Here is a 16,301-nt window from a genome sequence, read left to right on the forward strand (position 1 = left end):
TTTTCAAACAAAATTTAATGAAGAGGCAAGCATCTCTGCTAAAGGTGGTTGTAATTGCATCCATCATCTATAAGCAGCTGAGCCTGTTTATGTCAAAGATCTTAGATGGCAGACTCAGATTTTATTTTTAATTTTTTAACATCTTTATTGGAGCATAATTGCTTTACAATGGTGTGTTAGTTTCTGCTTTATAACAAAGTGAATCAGTTATACATATACATATGTTCCCGTATCTCTTCCCTCTTGCATCTCCCTCCCTATCCCACCCCTCTAGGTGGTCACAAAGCACCGAGCTGATCTCCCTGTGCTATGCGGCTGCTTCCCACTAGTTATCTGTTTTATGTTTGGTAGTGTATATATGTCCATGCCACTCTCTCACTTTGTCCCAGCTTACCCTTCCCCCTCCCCTTATCCTCAAGTCCATTCTCTAGTAGGTCTGCGTCTTTATTCCCATCTTGCCCCTAGGTTCTTCATGACCTTTTTTTTTTTTTTTTAGATTCCATATATATGTGTTAGCATATGGTATTTGTTTTTCTCTTTCTGACTTACTTCACTCTGTATGACAGACTCTAGGTCCATCCACCTCACTACAAATAACTCAATTTCATTTTTTATGGTAGAGTAATATTGCATTATATATATGTGCCACATCTTCTTTATCAATTCATCTGTCGATGGACACTTAGGTTGCTTCCATGTCCTGGCTATTGTAAATAGAGCTGCAATGAATATTTTGGTACATGACTCTTTTTGAATTATGGTTTTCTCAGGATATATGCCCAGTAGTGGGATTGCTGGGTCGTATGGTAGTTCTATTTTTAGTTTTTAAAGGAACCTTCATACTGTTCTCCATAGTGGCTGTATCAATTTACATTCCCAGCAACATTGCAAGAAGGTTCCCTTTTCTCCACACCCTCTCCAGCATTTATTGCTTGTAGATTTTTTGATGATGGCCATTCTGACTGGTGTGAGATGATACCTCATTGTAGTTTTGATTTGCATTTCTCTAATGATTAATGATGTTGAGCATTCTTTCATGTGTTTGTTGGCAATCTGTATATCTTCTTTGGAGAAATGTCTATTTAGATCTTCTGCCCATTTTTGGATTGGGTTGTTTGTTTTTTTGATATTGAGCTGCATGAGCTGCTTGTAAATTTTGGACTTTAATCTTTTGTCAGTTGCTTCATTTGCTAATATTTTCTCCCATTCTGAGGGTTGTCTTTTCGTCTTGTTTATGGTTTCCTTTGTTGTGCAAAAGCTTTTAAGTTTCATTAGGTCCCATTTGTTTATTTTTGTTTTTATTTCCATTTCTCTAGGAGGTGGGTCAAAAAGGCTCTTGCTGTGATTTATGTCATAGAGTGTTCTGCCTATGTTTTCCTCTAAGAGTTTTATAGTGTCTGGCCTTACATTTAGGTCTTTAATCCATTTTGAGTTTACTTTTGCGTATGGTGTTAGGGAGTGTTCTAATTTCATTCTTTTCCATGTAGCTGTCCAGTTTTCCCAGCACCACTTACTGAAGAGGCTGTCTTTTTTCCACTGTATATTCTTGCCTCCCTTATCAAAGATAAGGTGACCATATGTGCGTGGGTTTATCTCTGGGCCTTCTATCCTGTTCCATTGATCTATATTTCTGTTTCTGTGCCAGTACCATACTGCCTTGATTACTGTAGCTTTGTATTATAGTCTGAAGTCAGGGAGCCTGATTCCTCCAGCTCCGCTTTTCTTTCTCAAGATTGCTTTGGCTATTCGGGGTCTTTTGTGTTTCCATACAAATTGTGAAATATTTTGTTCTAGTTCTGTGAAAAATGCCAGTGGTAGTTTGATAGGGATTGCATTGAATCTGTAGATTGCTTTGGGTAGTAGAGTCATTTTCACAATGTTGATTCTTCCAATCCAAGAACATGGTATATCTCTCCATTTATTTGTATCACCTTTGATTTCTGTCATCAGTGTCTTATAATTTTCTGCATACAGGTCTTTGTCTCCTTAGGTAGGTTTATTCCTAGATATTTTATTCTTTTTGTTGTAGTGGTAAATGGGAGTGTTTTCTTAATTTCACTTTCAGATTTTTCATCATCAGTGTATACGAATGCAAGAGATTTCTGTGCATTAATTTTGTATCCTGCTACTTTACCAAATTCATTGATTAGCTCTAGTAGTTTTCTGGTAGCATCTTTAGGATTCTCTATGTATAGTATCATGTCATCTGCAAACAGTGACAGCTTTACTTCTTCTTTTCCAATTTGGATTCCTTTTATTTCTTTTTCTTCTCTGATTGCTACGGCTAAAACTTCCAAAAGTATGTTGAATAATAGTGGTGAGAGTGGGCAACCTTGTCTTGTTCCTGATTTTAGTGGAAATGGTTTCAGTTTTTCACCATTGAGGATGATGTTGGCTGTGGGTTTGTCATATATGGCCTTTATTATGTTGAGGAAAGTTCCCTCTATGCCTACTTTCTGGAGGTTTCTTTATCATAAATGGGTGTTGAATTTTGTTGAAAGCTTTCTCTGCATCTATTGAGATGATCATATGGTTTTCCTCCTTCAATTTGTTAATATGGTGTATCACATTGATTGATTTGCATATATTGAAGAATCCTTGCATTCCTGGGATAAACCCCACTTGATCATGGTGTATGATCCTTTTAATGTGCTGTTGGATTCTGTTTGCTAGTATTTTGTTGAGGATTTTTGCGTCTATATTCATCAGTGATATTGGGCCGGCTCAGATTTTAATTCTTTGAAACCCAAGCTGAGAGGCAGAGATCCAGACAAGGGATGCAAAGGGGAAAGTGTAAACTGAAGAATGTCAGGCAATGCAGGCAACAAGAGAAGGTGATAATAGTCCTTCTCCTCAGGCTCCCAAAACACCCAGGGTGGCCTTAAGCTAGGTTGAGTGTGGGAGGGCAGAGGATGCTTAACCACTGAACTCGCTGTATAAGGGACCGCAGCCACCAGTCACTTCTACCTCTGCCTGGACACTTAGTTATCTGCCCTCTGCTTTATCCTCCAATACTATTACTGCAGCTTCCTTGGAGCAGTGGTTCACTCATTCATTTATTCATACATTCATTGTTCATTCAATAAATATTCATTGGGACCAGGCACTGGGGACACAGTGATGAATAGGACAGACATCTTTGTTCTCACTAGGCCTACATTCTGGTTGCGGGGATAGACAATAAATAGACAAATACATATACAAAATAATGTCAGGAAGTGAAAAGTGCTATGAAGGAAAAAACCTAGGATAAAAGAATAGATGGGCTAAAGATGGTGGTTTACATAGAGTGGTCAGAAAGATCTCCTTAGAGGAATACGACTATACGTCATTTTCACATGGTAATTCTATGTTTAATTTTTTGAGGAACTGCCATACCATTTTCCATAGTGGCTACACCATTTTACATGACTGGATTTGTATTTTCAAAGGATCACTCTGGACGCCGAGTGGAAAACAGATTGTAGGGGGACAGGAATGGAATCAGGGAACCCAGTAAGGGGGCTATTGCAGTGTTACAGGCAGTCAGTGAAAAACTGATTACAACGCCCTCGGGGGGCAGTGAGGACAGGGGATCGGTGGGCGGGAGAGAAGAAAACTAATGATGGCACCAATCATGGAGAAGCTGGGCTTGGTACAGACCACCAGGCTCACAACCACAGGGGCACAGCAAGCTCTGGGGATAACTAGACGATTCAATTCACACTCTGCTCAGTCAACGGTCTCCATGGGAACACTGCTGAATTTGGCTGGAGGCTGAGGTATGACTGATACTACAAACGACGTCCCTCACACACAAACATCCAGCTAAAGAAAGTGAGATGCAAGGCAGGCATCTCTTTTGGAAACCAAGTCCCAAGGGAAGACAGGAAACTAAGAGCCCCAGAAAGACATCACTATTCACAGATTTGGCTATTCCTTTCGTCATGAAGTATGACTTTGGGGCCAGACTAAGGAATGCAGTTTGTTCTATTTATGAGAAATCTGCCACTTCTTATTTGTGTTTAGGCACAAGGATCAGGAAAGATTTGGAGATATAGGGAGCTGTTATTTGTCAATCTCGCAATTGTTTCTAACCCTATTCAGTTATTTATTTCTGAGGAAATCCAGCAAAGCTTTTCTCAATCAATCTAAATACTCGTGAAAATTGTTTTGTTAATAATGACATGTAATAAATGGCTTCTGTTTCAACTTTACAGAATAGAATCCACAAATCCTTCCCAGGACCTGAAGAGTTCTTGAACTTTTAAAATGACAAGGATTTCACCTAAAATTATTGGGCTAAAACACTTCAGATAAAAAGAGGATTGTGTTTATTTTACCACAGTGATCAATTTCAGACTAAGGGTATAATACCGGCAGCTAGGGGAGTTAAGCCTTGATAAAAACTAAGACCAGTCCAATTCCCTGCTAGCCAATTAGCAGCTTTTCATTTGCAGAAGAATTTCACCCCATAGAAGAGTCTTTGAACCAAAACCACAAAATCTTATTGCTGATTGTCTACGGAAATTCACTCTCCAGTTGGATTATACACAATCCCAGAGGCTCAGATGAGAGACGGTGGACAGGGAACTCTCAACAACAACAACAACAAAGAAAGCTAGCAATGCATAAATAAGTAGATAAAGCAACTGGACCAAAAAAACCCATGAGAGGACCTATAAGGTTTTTGGAAGTATTTCTTCACCCAAATGCTTGTTTTTCATCAAGTTTTTCATCAGAAGTTTATATGTTTCCAGGTTTGTCCACATAGCAAAAACAATAATCATTTGCATTGAAGTGTTTAGTTTAAGAAGTGATTTCATTATACAACATTTCATTTAAAATGGAAAAGACTCCTTTTTGTAGATGTGAAAAGCTTAGGTGCCTTACTCAAATCCTGAGTCTTCGTGGTAGACACTTCGGGCAGGAAGGACCTCAGAAGACAGTCGTGTAAATGATTTTGATTTGGTTTTAGGGACGTGGAAAGGAGGATTTTAAAACAAAGACAGTACATTTATAAAAAAGAATAAGGGTGTTCATACTGTAACTTGAGGGCTTTGTGGCCCTAAGAAAAAGCAGTGTATGTAACCGTTTATGCTCAAGGTCAGGTATTAATGGCCCTGGCTTCTTAAACCTGATATACCCCTATTTACCATGTAACCTCAGGGAAGTTCAGTAAACTGAGCCTCAGTTTTACCAATATGCAACATGGGAATAGTATTAGTGCCTCCCTCTCCAGGAGGCCAAGAAGACTGAATGTAATACTGCATGTAAAGTGGTTCACCCAGCACCTGGCCCACACCTGGTACCCACACGAGAGGTGACCATTGGGATGACTCCTGTTCATACACCCAGAATTCCTAGAAGCCTGTGGGGTGAGAGGTCACACAGTCCAGATAGAGCTGCCAAGTTTGAGCTTAAGGGGTCTACTTATTGCTGCTTAGTAAGTGTAAGGGGCTTAGAAATCAGAACAGGGCCACAGCAAGGAAAACAGCTAGGACAGATTGGGGAAATACAAAAAGAAGTTTCTTCTCTTCCTGGCTCCTAAAGACTGCTGTTGGCAAACACCCTCTTGGGCTCTTAGAGGATGCTCCACTTGATCGTTCTCTGTGACCCACCATTAGTGAAACAATCTTTATGAAGGAAGTATTTATTTTTAAGTCACTTGGTTGCTCAACCTATTTTTAGAACTTAAGCACTCTTTTAGATTTTTTTGGTCAAATTTTATTGCATCAATTTTTTCAATCACCTCTTCTAATCTAAAAGCGTTATATAACCCATAATTTATCTTTTTTTTTTTTTATAATTTATGTTAACCCTCTTATTTATTTATTTATTTATTTATTGGCTGCACTGGGTCTTCGTTGCAGCTTCTCTCGTTGCGGAGCCTCGACTCTAGGTGTTCAGGCTTCAGTAGTTGTGGCTTGCAGGCTCAGTAATTGTGGCTCATGGGCTCAGTTGCTCCACGGCATGTGGGATCCTCCCGGCCCAGGGCTTGAACCCGTGTCCCCTGCATTGGCAGGCGGACTCCCAACCACTGCACCACCAGGGAAGTCCCCCATAATTTATCTTTAAATCTCATAATTTCAAATTTATTTTATTTAGAAACTTTGATATCCTTTGACTGTTTTGTATCTACTAGTTGCACTAGAATAGACGCTGTTTCATGATAAAATTTTATCAATCTTTTCCATCACCTCTCCTATTCCAAAAGTATTGTATCAGCCATAGTTCATTTTAATTCTAACAATTTCATCTTCATTTTATTTTGAAACTTTGATATCCTTTGACTATTTATAACTACTAGTTGCATTAGAAGAAAAGCTGTTTCATGAACCCAATCAATGTTGATTCAATGAATGAATGTGAAGTATATAAAGGCATAGGAAATTTGGAATTTAAAATTACTAGCTAAAGAATACATGTTGACCCCTGCAACTGAAATGTCTATCTGTGGATTGTTGAGAATGATAAAGAAGTGTCCCTATGAGGACAGTGAATGTGGTCTCATGGTGAGTGTGACCTCATGACTTTTATATAGACTCCACTGCACAGAAATACTTTCTACCTCTCTTTTTCTTAAACTTTCCCCAACCCTCCTCCTCCACTCCAACAAATATCGCTGAGAAAGTATACTCATATCATTAATACTGGTTCATTGCCAAAATAATTTCTGTTGGAGTCTTTGTAGAGATTCTCAAATAGTACACTTCTTGGCAAAAATTCTGAACCAGTTGAGAAATAAGACAAAGAAGAAAGGCAGATGGGAGGCCAAAATGTCTCAGGTACTACTAACTGTACAAATATCACTAATGGCCCGCAAATCTGTTCTGTCTTTGGGAATCACATTTTTCAGGACCCCTTGAAGTTGGGAGGCTCTGTTCTCTACAGTGGGATGAGAGCGGGTGTCATATCTCCACTTGCAGACCAGGTCTATACAACCTCCCATCCATATTCCTTCATTCTCTTTTGCCCTTCTTGTGGGATGGAGATATTCAGAGATCCTAGAGGTCACGTGTTGAAGAGAGCAGAGCAGAGTGACCGCATGAAGGAGAGCCATCCACTGACCTGAATACCAGCCTTGTATCATTAGGAGACAAAGATGTAGACTACTTGTCCTTGGTCACTAGACGTTTGATGGCTCCTATTACCGTAGCTCAGCCTAACTTCACTAACGAAAAAGCTGATTGTAAAGACCATGTCTCTTATCTATGAGAAGGTAAACTCCAGCAGAAGCAATCTTATCCACTTGGTACTTCTGCCCAGGGTTTCCCTGCGCTCTCCCCACTCCTCACCCCCATGCTGGCAGGAGCCCAGCAGAAAGCCTGTCCCAATGACCCTCCCTGGAATTACAAATGACCTCTGGAGAGCCGCTTCTGGAAAACACTTTGGAATGGTTATTTATGGAAGAGTGAGAGAAACAGGATTGCAGAGTAGAGATAAAAGGGAATGAAGAAATAAAACAAGAAGGAGTGGGAAAATAAGTTCCTTCCCTATTAGCCTGATATCTAATGCTGATTCACTCCCAACCCCACTTCTGCTCCGTGGACTAAATTTTGGCATCCTGTACACATGCTCTCCAGCATCAAATCTTGCCTTGCCCTGGATTAATCTTTTCCATCTCAGCCCACACAGCTGGGAGTTCTGCCGAAGCAGAAGCCTGCCAAAAATAATAGTTTTCCTAAATGTCCAACAGCAAGGGAATTGGTTTATATATTATGAAGCATCTGGTCAATGGAGTATTATTCAATCATTAAACATGATCAACCTGAAGCCTTTGTTAACAACATGGAAAATGTCCCTGAAATAATGTTACTGAATTTTTCCTAACCTAAAAGCAAATCATAAAATTCCTTATGTAACAGGGCAACAACATAAAAAAATGTACATGTGGGAATAAAGCTATGGATTAAATTTGGAAGCAGAAAAGCAATTGTTGGGTTAGAGTAGTGGGATTCAACCGATGTTGTATCGTTTCATTAAAGCTATTCTATGTTTAAAGGATAAAAGAAACAGCTTTGCTGTCCCTACTCAACAAAACTACTAGGGGGAGGACTCCCACCCCTCCTTGCCTTTAGAGGAATCACCCCCGTGGGCAGCAGAGGGAGCCTGACAGAGCTGGGAGACGCTCCAGACGCCCCATGGTCTGCACTGATTCCCAGTCTAAGCATAAGACCTGCTGTTGCTTCCATATGTCCTTGCTTTATTTTTAAGTCTTTTAAGATTCTAAGCATCTTGCATTCTGAAGGTGGTATTGTCTGCCTTAGTAACTCAGACACCCAAATACAAATACTCCTAGACTCCCCTGCTTCTGATGCTCCCAGTTAATGTGACATTATTGAAAAGGGCTAATGGAAAATCTAGATCATTTGAAAAGATTAATATAACTCTGTTGACAAAGCTTGTGAAGGTGGGCTTTGTATTCCTGTCACTGTCTAAGAAGGTATTTGAAATGAAGTCCACTTGTAGCTGTTTCTGTCACCTTCTTGTCATGTACCTGGAGAACGCATACATGAAAAGTATCCAGTACCGGCAGGATGCAAGTTAATCCACATTGCATATATTTCCTATCTCAAAACACTTTAAATATCAAAAAGCTTAGTTTATCACCACCCTCCCCATCCCTATTCCAGCAGCTCTGTCCTCTAGGATAAAGGGAAGTGGCAGTGTGCTGTTGTCATTCGTGTTCCAAGCCCTTGGCTTGGCTTCCCTAACGTGAGATCTGTGAGGGGAACTCTCCTCAGACTGGAACCCCTGGCTCCAGGCTTTGCAGATGCTCATGGAGCTAAACGCAACTTCACACAAGGCCCTGAGATAAAAGAGAGCCCCTCGCAAGGAGCATGTTAGACAGAAGAATCCAGAGTGACAGCTGAACAAACTGTAGGTATTCTTGCTCAGGGGGAGGAAGACTGAAAAAAATGTAAGCAGCCACTGGATGAGATTAACGAACATCTGACTGGGGAATCTGGCCCCCAAACTCATTTCTCAGCTCAGTGGGGGTGGGAGCACATCACAGGCAGCTGACAGATGCGGGCAAGGCCCCGGGAGACAGCAGCGGCAGGAGCAAGGCCTGCCCAAGGCGGAGTCTTCCCCGTGGCCCCAATCTCCACTCTGTTCACAGCTGGCCAGAGCTGGTCTGGGCCCCAGAAAGCCACTTCACCCCTTTTCCAACCTACTTTCCCACTGCCAGCCCTCTTTTCTGATCTCACTCCGTGTCAAACAGAATTGTCCAAATCACTACGCCCTTCTCCATCTTCTGCAATGCTCTCTTCTTCCCCCATATGAACACTTATCACACTTTCTAGTAATTATCTATTATGCTAGTTCGCACCAGTATGCTTTAAGTATTCCTTGAGGACAATGGCCCTTTCATACGTACCTCTATATCTGCAATGCCTAGTACGGTGCTTGGTACCTCGTAGGAGTTCACTGATCCTTTGTTGTATGAGTGTTGACTTTCTAGCATAGAGACAAGCAGAGGGCTCGCTCTCTAGTTCGGAAGGCCCACGAGGGATGAGAAGAGCTGTACTGGTCACCACTCTAACCCAGTCCCCAGCAAAAAAAAGCCCCCAGTCACAGTGTATTGAAAATGGAATGTGTCTTTAAGATAATCTCTCCAGAGATGCCTGACTTCTGCACGCTCTTCGTGGATGTTTCTCCGGCAACACTGGGTGAGACAGAGGAGGAGCTATAAAGTCGTGGACCACAATCATCCTTTTAATCACCCTCTGCTATCGTTCTGATTCTCTTTGGCCTGCCGTGGAACCCGTACAGCAAACACGGGACATCACCGTGCTCTGCAGGTAGAAACGCAACTAGGAGGCTCCGCGTCACACTGATACTGAATCAAAAAGCAACTGGTGTTACTAAATCTGAACATCTCTAGGCCAAACAAGGACGGGGACGATTTCTATCAGCTAGAATTGGTTGAGAAGATTTAACGTGAACATTTAGCCGTATCCTCCACATGACCATCACACCCCCAAGAGTTCCTTTAAAAATTTTATTGACATAGAGTTGATCATAAGACTTTTCACATTGAAATGGAAAATTCTTATTTTATACACGGAAAGGCATCATTTTCTTCTGAGTTCATGAAAATTTTGTAGTGGTAATTCTAGTTTATGATTTAAGAATCTAACAAGGAAAGGCTGAGTTAATGAAATGTGAAAAGATCAAAATCCACACTGAGGAATCAAAAAAATCCTGTAGCTGACATTGGTTACCTCACATAGTTACAAAATTGTTTTTCCTTGTGATGAGAACTTCTAAGATCGACTCTCTTAGCAACTTTCAAATATGCTCTACAGTATTATTAACTTTAACAACCATGCTCTAGGTTATATTGCCATGACTTACTTATTTTAATAACTTAAAAAAATTCTCTAATCAAACTACCAAAAGAAACGTTAGAAAGACTTGAAAATTTTGTAATGAGAATTAACACCATGATTTTTGCCTCTTTCCAGGATGCTGTGTTTATGAGTTAAATTCAAACAAGCTCTCACCAAGAAAGCAAGTCTTCAGCAGTATAAGGCCACTCATATTAAAGGGGATATTTTAGGGATATTAAGTGTTTTGACTCAGTAGGAAGTTAGACAAAGAAGAAAGTAGTAAGTTATGAAAAAGTCCTGGTACGTCAAAGGTGAATGGTCTTAAAATTCACTGGTAGACCACAAAGGAACTAAAAAGATAATCACTGTTTTATAGGAATATTGAAGTGTTTCATAGGAATATTGCAGAGCTCAGGAGAAGCAAAATAGGTTGGCAGTTAAAGGAAAAAAAAAACATGGGCTTCAGAAGTTTATTGTGGGCTCACTTGTAGCATGACCACTTATCCTGGTTTGCATGGAACTGAGGGTTTCTCAGGATGTGGGATTTTGAGTGCTAAATCCTGGAAAATCTCAGGCTAACTGAAATGGCTAATCACCCTACTTTCTAGGTCTAGAAGTTACTAGCTGGAGGACCTCATTCCAATTACCTCCCCAAACTTCAGTTTCCTCCCCTCTAAAATGGAAAGAAGGGACCGCTATGAAAATTTTAAATGTAAGTCTAGTTCCTGGGATATTCAAATTGTATTTGGTAATCAGTTTTACTGATAAAAATATTTGGCAAGAAGACCAAAATCTCACCCAAACTCTATATTTGATATTGCATCCATCAAAGAAGGAACTTCTATTATTCTACTATATTCTTTTTCCCGTGGACAAGTATACACTTCACATTTCAAAATGTTTATCAATTCAATGTTGTGAAAAACTGTAAATCCTGTCAAATGCCTAGAACCTGAATATAGTCATTGATTTCTTTTAAACTTTTTTAGAAAAAAAATGATTTTATGTTGATTCCAAAGGAGAGTCAATGTTCCCTCCTTCTGAAACTCCATGCACTGAGAACTCTTCAATGAGTCTGCAGCAGCCTAACATTGGAATATTCACTTTCTTTGATAACAGTAAACTACAGACAAATCTAGACTGGTGTCAAGACACAAAGACGGAGATGGGGCAGGGGCAGGACTGTGGGCCACCGGTGGTTCCATCATATGCATGCCTGAGTTGTAAACAAAGCAAATCCTTTGGGTCAATATGAAAGATGCTGAAAGGTAGGGGCAGCTCAGAAAGGGCATTTCAGAAATTACGTGCGGAGCATCATGGTTCCAGGGACTGCCTGGGATCAGGGACCGGCTTTAGTTCCAATAAAGCACTGAAATTGGAAACAGGAAAAAAAAGCCTAGGGACAGAGTTGTCAGGAGGGAGCAGGTTAGTACTGCTGGCAGCAAAGCAGGGTTGGGGTTAGGCAGGGCCTAACGTCATGGATGGAACCAGGTGGTTTCTGAAATCTGAGGTTTTCAAACGCTTTTCCTTAAAACTGTATTGAAATGCCATTAGTTATTTTTAATCAACTAATGCATTTCTGGGAGGATTTTAAAGCCCCATTTCTAGTAATTTTTCATTTTTTGTGTGGAAGGATATGTGCTTCTTAACCTCATTTCAAATGCACTTGAGAAAACAAGCTGAATGCAGAAGAAAACTCCAAGTACCTCCCTCCGCCTTACGTCATGCCTGACATGACAAACGTGAAGATGATTCATGAGAGTGGACAAATTTTTAAAAATTGTATCTTGACAATAAAATTACAAATGATCTCCATAAGAAACAAAGAGACAGCATAGCTAAAGAGACTAATGTCCTTGAACAGTGAAGTCTCTAGAAACTCAAATTCCAGGAGGTATATGCAAAAGGGAGTGCAGGGGGCAGGGCGGGGGGGGGGGGTGGAGAGGAGACCACATGCAAAGAAAAGAGAACGAACTGGCTTGAATCTCTAAGGATGATATTAAAGTATCTGAAACTGTCAAATAGCTGAGAAATGTCAACCATGCTAAGAGAGCAAACACACCTTTTTTTTGTTGGTGTTACATTGAAAGTAAATCAAATAACAAGAAATATATTTATCAGCCACCTGGGCTACTGATGTGGTATTGACAGATGACAGTGAGGAGAAAAGAACTCAGTTTGGATTTTGCATTAGAATGCTCTGTCAGCAAGCATGATGTTTATTCTGAAAAGGGTAGAATAAATATTGATAAATGGGTAAGGTCTAATAAAGCAGCCCCAGGCATCGCTGAAGTGGTTTGGTTCCCTGACTGTAACGAAGTGAGAGAGTGGCATGGACATATGTACACTACTAAATGTAAAATAGCTAGCTAGTGGGAAGCAGTCACATAGCACAGGGAGATGAGCTCGGTGCTTTGTGACCACGGAGAGGGGTGGGATAGGGAGAGTGGGAGAGAGACGCAAGAGGGAGGAGATATAGGGATAAATGTATATGTACAGCTGATTCACTTTGTTATAAAGCAGAAACTAATGCACCATTGTAAAGCAATTATACTCCAATAAAGATGTTAAAAAAAAAAACCCCACATATTGTGGTATAGTATTCCTCAAGAATGTACAGTATTTTGTGGAATTATGGAGACTAGATAAATGTGTTCCCACTTATCTAAAAAAGATGCAGATGGAGCTTGTCATTTAAGAACTAGTGAGCTTGATATCAAATCCACACAAGTTTCTGCAATGGAATATTAATAGGTTGAATTGTGAGCACATACAAGGGGACGTGGAGAACACTGGGAGAAACCATGGGCCCCATCAAGAACAAACCGTACCCAAGTGATTTCACACACTCACACACACACATACACACACACTCTCTCTCCCCCCGCCACCCTATCAGATGATGAAATAAATGTTTCAGATGAATCTGAATTGCAGGAAAGCCTTTGACAAAGGCCCTCACTATATCCTTAGAGAAGAAATAGAAATGTCTAGAGAGAGAGAGACAAAGGGTAAACTCCCACTCACTGAACGACCTCACCAAAGAGAATAAATTAATGCATTTCGTCTGCATCGGGGAGGTCTTTTCAGCAATTTAATCAATAACAGATGGTACCACTTTGATCAGATGCACGAACTATACGTTGGAGGGGGGGGAATACCTAATACATTGAATAGCAGGTTCTTAATGTTGTTTTAGGGGGTAAGTACCTGGAAGTCATGTTGCTTTTTGGGAAGAAAAAAAAAAAGCTAATTTAACTATTTAACTTGGTCAGTTGAGCACTATTAAATAGGTGGCCTCAGATGTAAATGTGTTAGGAAAAAATATGAGTTAAATCTTGAGAAAATCCTATCAACTTAATTTATTCAGTGAATTAAAAAGAAATCAAAGGGATTAATTTTAGAAGTGTAGTCAGGAGAACTCCAGGTTCAATTGAAACATAGTCTGAAAAGCACTGTATTGTACTGTTAAAAACAAACCAACAGGCCCAAAATGGAGTCACTTGTGCTAAGCCCTATATCACCAAAACAAAGGTTAATTAAAGTTTCAACTCTTCTAGAAATGGAATCTTAAACCAGTCAATCAGGAACCATCTTATCAGCACTAGTTAAGTAATCTGCCCGTTAGACTCCTTGCCATCTCCTAAAGGAAAGTAACCTTGTAATAACCAACCTGCTTTTTCAGATAGTATAACTTCCTTGTTCCTGCTCCCTTCTGTCTATAAAAGTCTTTCATTTCGTACAGCTCCTCAGAGCTTTTTTTCTATCTGCTAGATTGGATGCTGCGGGATTTGAGTTGATTTTTGCTCAAGTAAACTCCTAAAAATTTTTAATATGACTCAGTTTATATTTTAATATGCCTCAGTTTATCTTTTAACAATACTTGGTATCAAGTTGTTTTCTGGGTTTTTTTTTAGGAGGAAGATTTTAAAGGACTTCAAAGAACCAGAAGTGTCCAATTACAGAAAGGATGGGTTTTGTCTGCACAGCAGTAGAGAAAGGCTTATGGATTTTCACTAACAGTGTTAGTGCTGTGAGAGCGATGCTAGAATTTTGAATATGCACTTAGGCTCTGTTAAATAAATATATTAGTATGGAACAAAGGACATGATGGTACCCTTGATGCTACGCTGATTTGTTCTGTTCTGGGACTCACACACCATGAAAGGTATGGACAAACTAGAGTGTATCCAGTCGAGAATGGTCAGGTGGTGAAGAGACTCAATGAGGAGGTCATATGAGGAATGGATGAAGGAACTGGGATTGGTCAGCAGGAGAAGAGCAGTTGCAGGGAGATTGTTGCCTCCAGTGACTTGAAAGCTGAACTTAGAGAATAGGGATCGGCACTCATTTATTGTCAAAGTGGACTGATGTACATGGGGCTGGGGGCTGGGAAAGACTAGTGCTGAGTGAGGCCCAGAGCCAAGGTAGAAGAACCTCAAGGATGATCCCTTGCAGAGCTGGCACAGGTTTCTTTTTTTTTGGACTTTTTGCAAAGTCCAAGGTTGCAATTTTTTTAAAGGAAGAAGATGGTGGGGCCAAGGCACAAAGTCAAAATAATCAGAGAGAACTAGGAAGCCAATGACATAGGAGACAGAAAATGGGAGTGATGAGGACAGTGGGGCAAGTCAGAGGAATTTTAGAACCAGAAGGTGGCAGTGACTTTCCTTATGATTCCCCTGGCCGTACTCATGGACACGCCCTGCGTGTTTTAAGGGACTAAAAATAAAAACACCAGTCACCCCAACCTGCCTACACTTGAGGGAGAAAGGAGTTTCATATCCATAGTCTCAGCACGTGAAACAGATGAGCAATTTTTGAAGTCTTGTCCCAAAGGGAATCAATTTCTAATTCAGAATATTATGGCAAAACCACCACCACAACAAAACAACATCAACAAACAGAACTAAAATCTAGTAGCCAAAAGAAAAGTAAAAGCTAAGATTCAGAGTCAAAATGGGAGGAGGAGCTGGGCGAGGCAATGAGCAAAGAGGATGATGTGAGCAGACAGAGAGAAGGAAGCCAAGCCCAGAAGAAAGGAATCACTGCACCAATAGCCACGGTGAGTTTTGACATAGTTTCCCCATCACTTGGAGGGAAGTGCCATGTGCATTTAAAGGGGCCAAAGTTCTCAGGGTAGAAATTTTCCTTTCATACTTTCATATCTGAATTTGAAAAGATGCTTCTTAACCCAAACATACCTCTAATTGGTAAAATTTTGGGCAGTGTAATAAAGTGAAGGAGGAATTTGTTAATTTTTAGGCATAGTAGTCTTTTGGGCAGAGGTTGATCATTATTTTGAATGTTTGCACACACGTATATACTTTCACACATGCACACACTTATATATATGTATCCACACCAAGCTTGTAAAGGACATACAGAATGGTGTCTCTATCCTGCCCTTTTCCCAGGTAGGTAGGTTTTTAGTAACCAGAGGAAGGATCTGGTTCTTAGCCTTGGAGACGATGCGGAAGTGCCTTGGCAAAAGACACACGAAGAAGAAAGCTTTTGTTATTCTAGATCAGCTGTTCTCAAACAAGTATACAACAGAATCACCAGGGAAGCATAATAAACACACAGATCCCAGAGTCCCATCCCCACATATTTCTGATTCAATAGCTGATTTGTGTCATTATAGGCCTATAGAGAACTCTCTACTCCAGTGGTTCCCGAACGTTAGCAAATACATCAGAATCACTTGGAGGGCTTGGTGAGCACAGCTTGCTAGGCCCAATCCCCAGTTGCTGATCAGTAGGTCTAAAGTAGGACTCAAGAATTTGTATTTCTAACAAGCTCCCTGGTAATGCTCATACTGTTGGTCTGAGGACTACATTTTGAGAACCACAGCTCCCTTTAAATCGTGAACCAGCTCTCCTGATTTCTGCCTGTATGCTAGGGGACTGCATCCCTGATTCAACAAGTGTGACTCAGGGATCTGAATTTGTTACTAATCTCCCAGGTGTTTCCTATACAAGTGCTATG

The sequence above is a fragment of the Balaenoptera musculus genome, chromosome 21 (assembly GCF_009873245.2).
Source record: "Balaenoptera musculus isolate JJ_BM4_2016_0621 chromosome 21, mBalMus1.pri.v3, whole genome shotgun sequence".
NCBI classification, from domain to species: domain Eukaryota; kingdom Metazoa; phylum Chordata; class Mammalia; order Artiodactyla; family Balaenopteridae; genus Balaenoptera; species Balaenoptera musculus.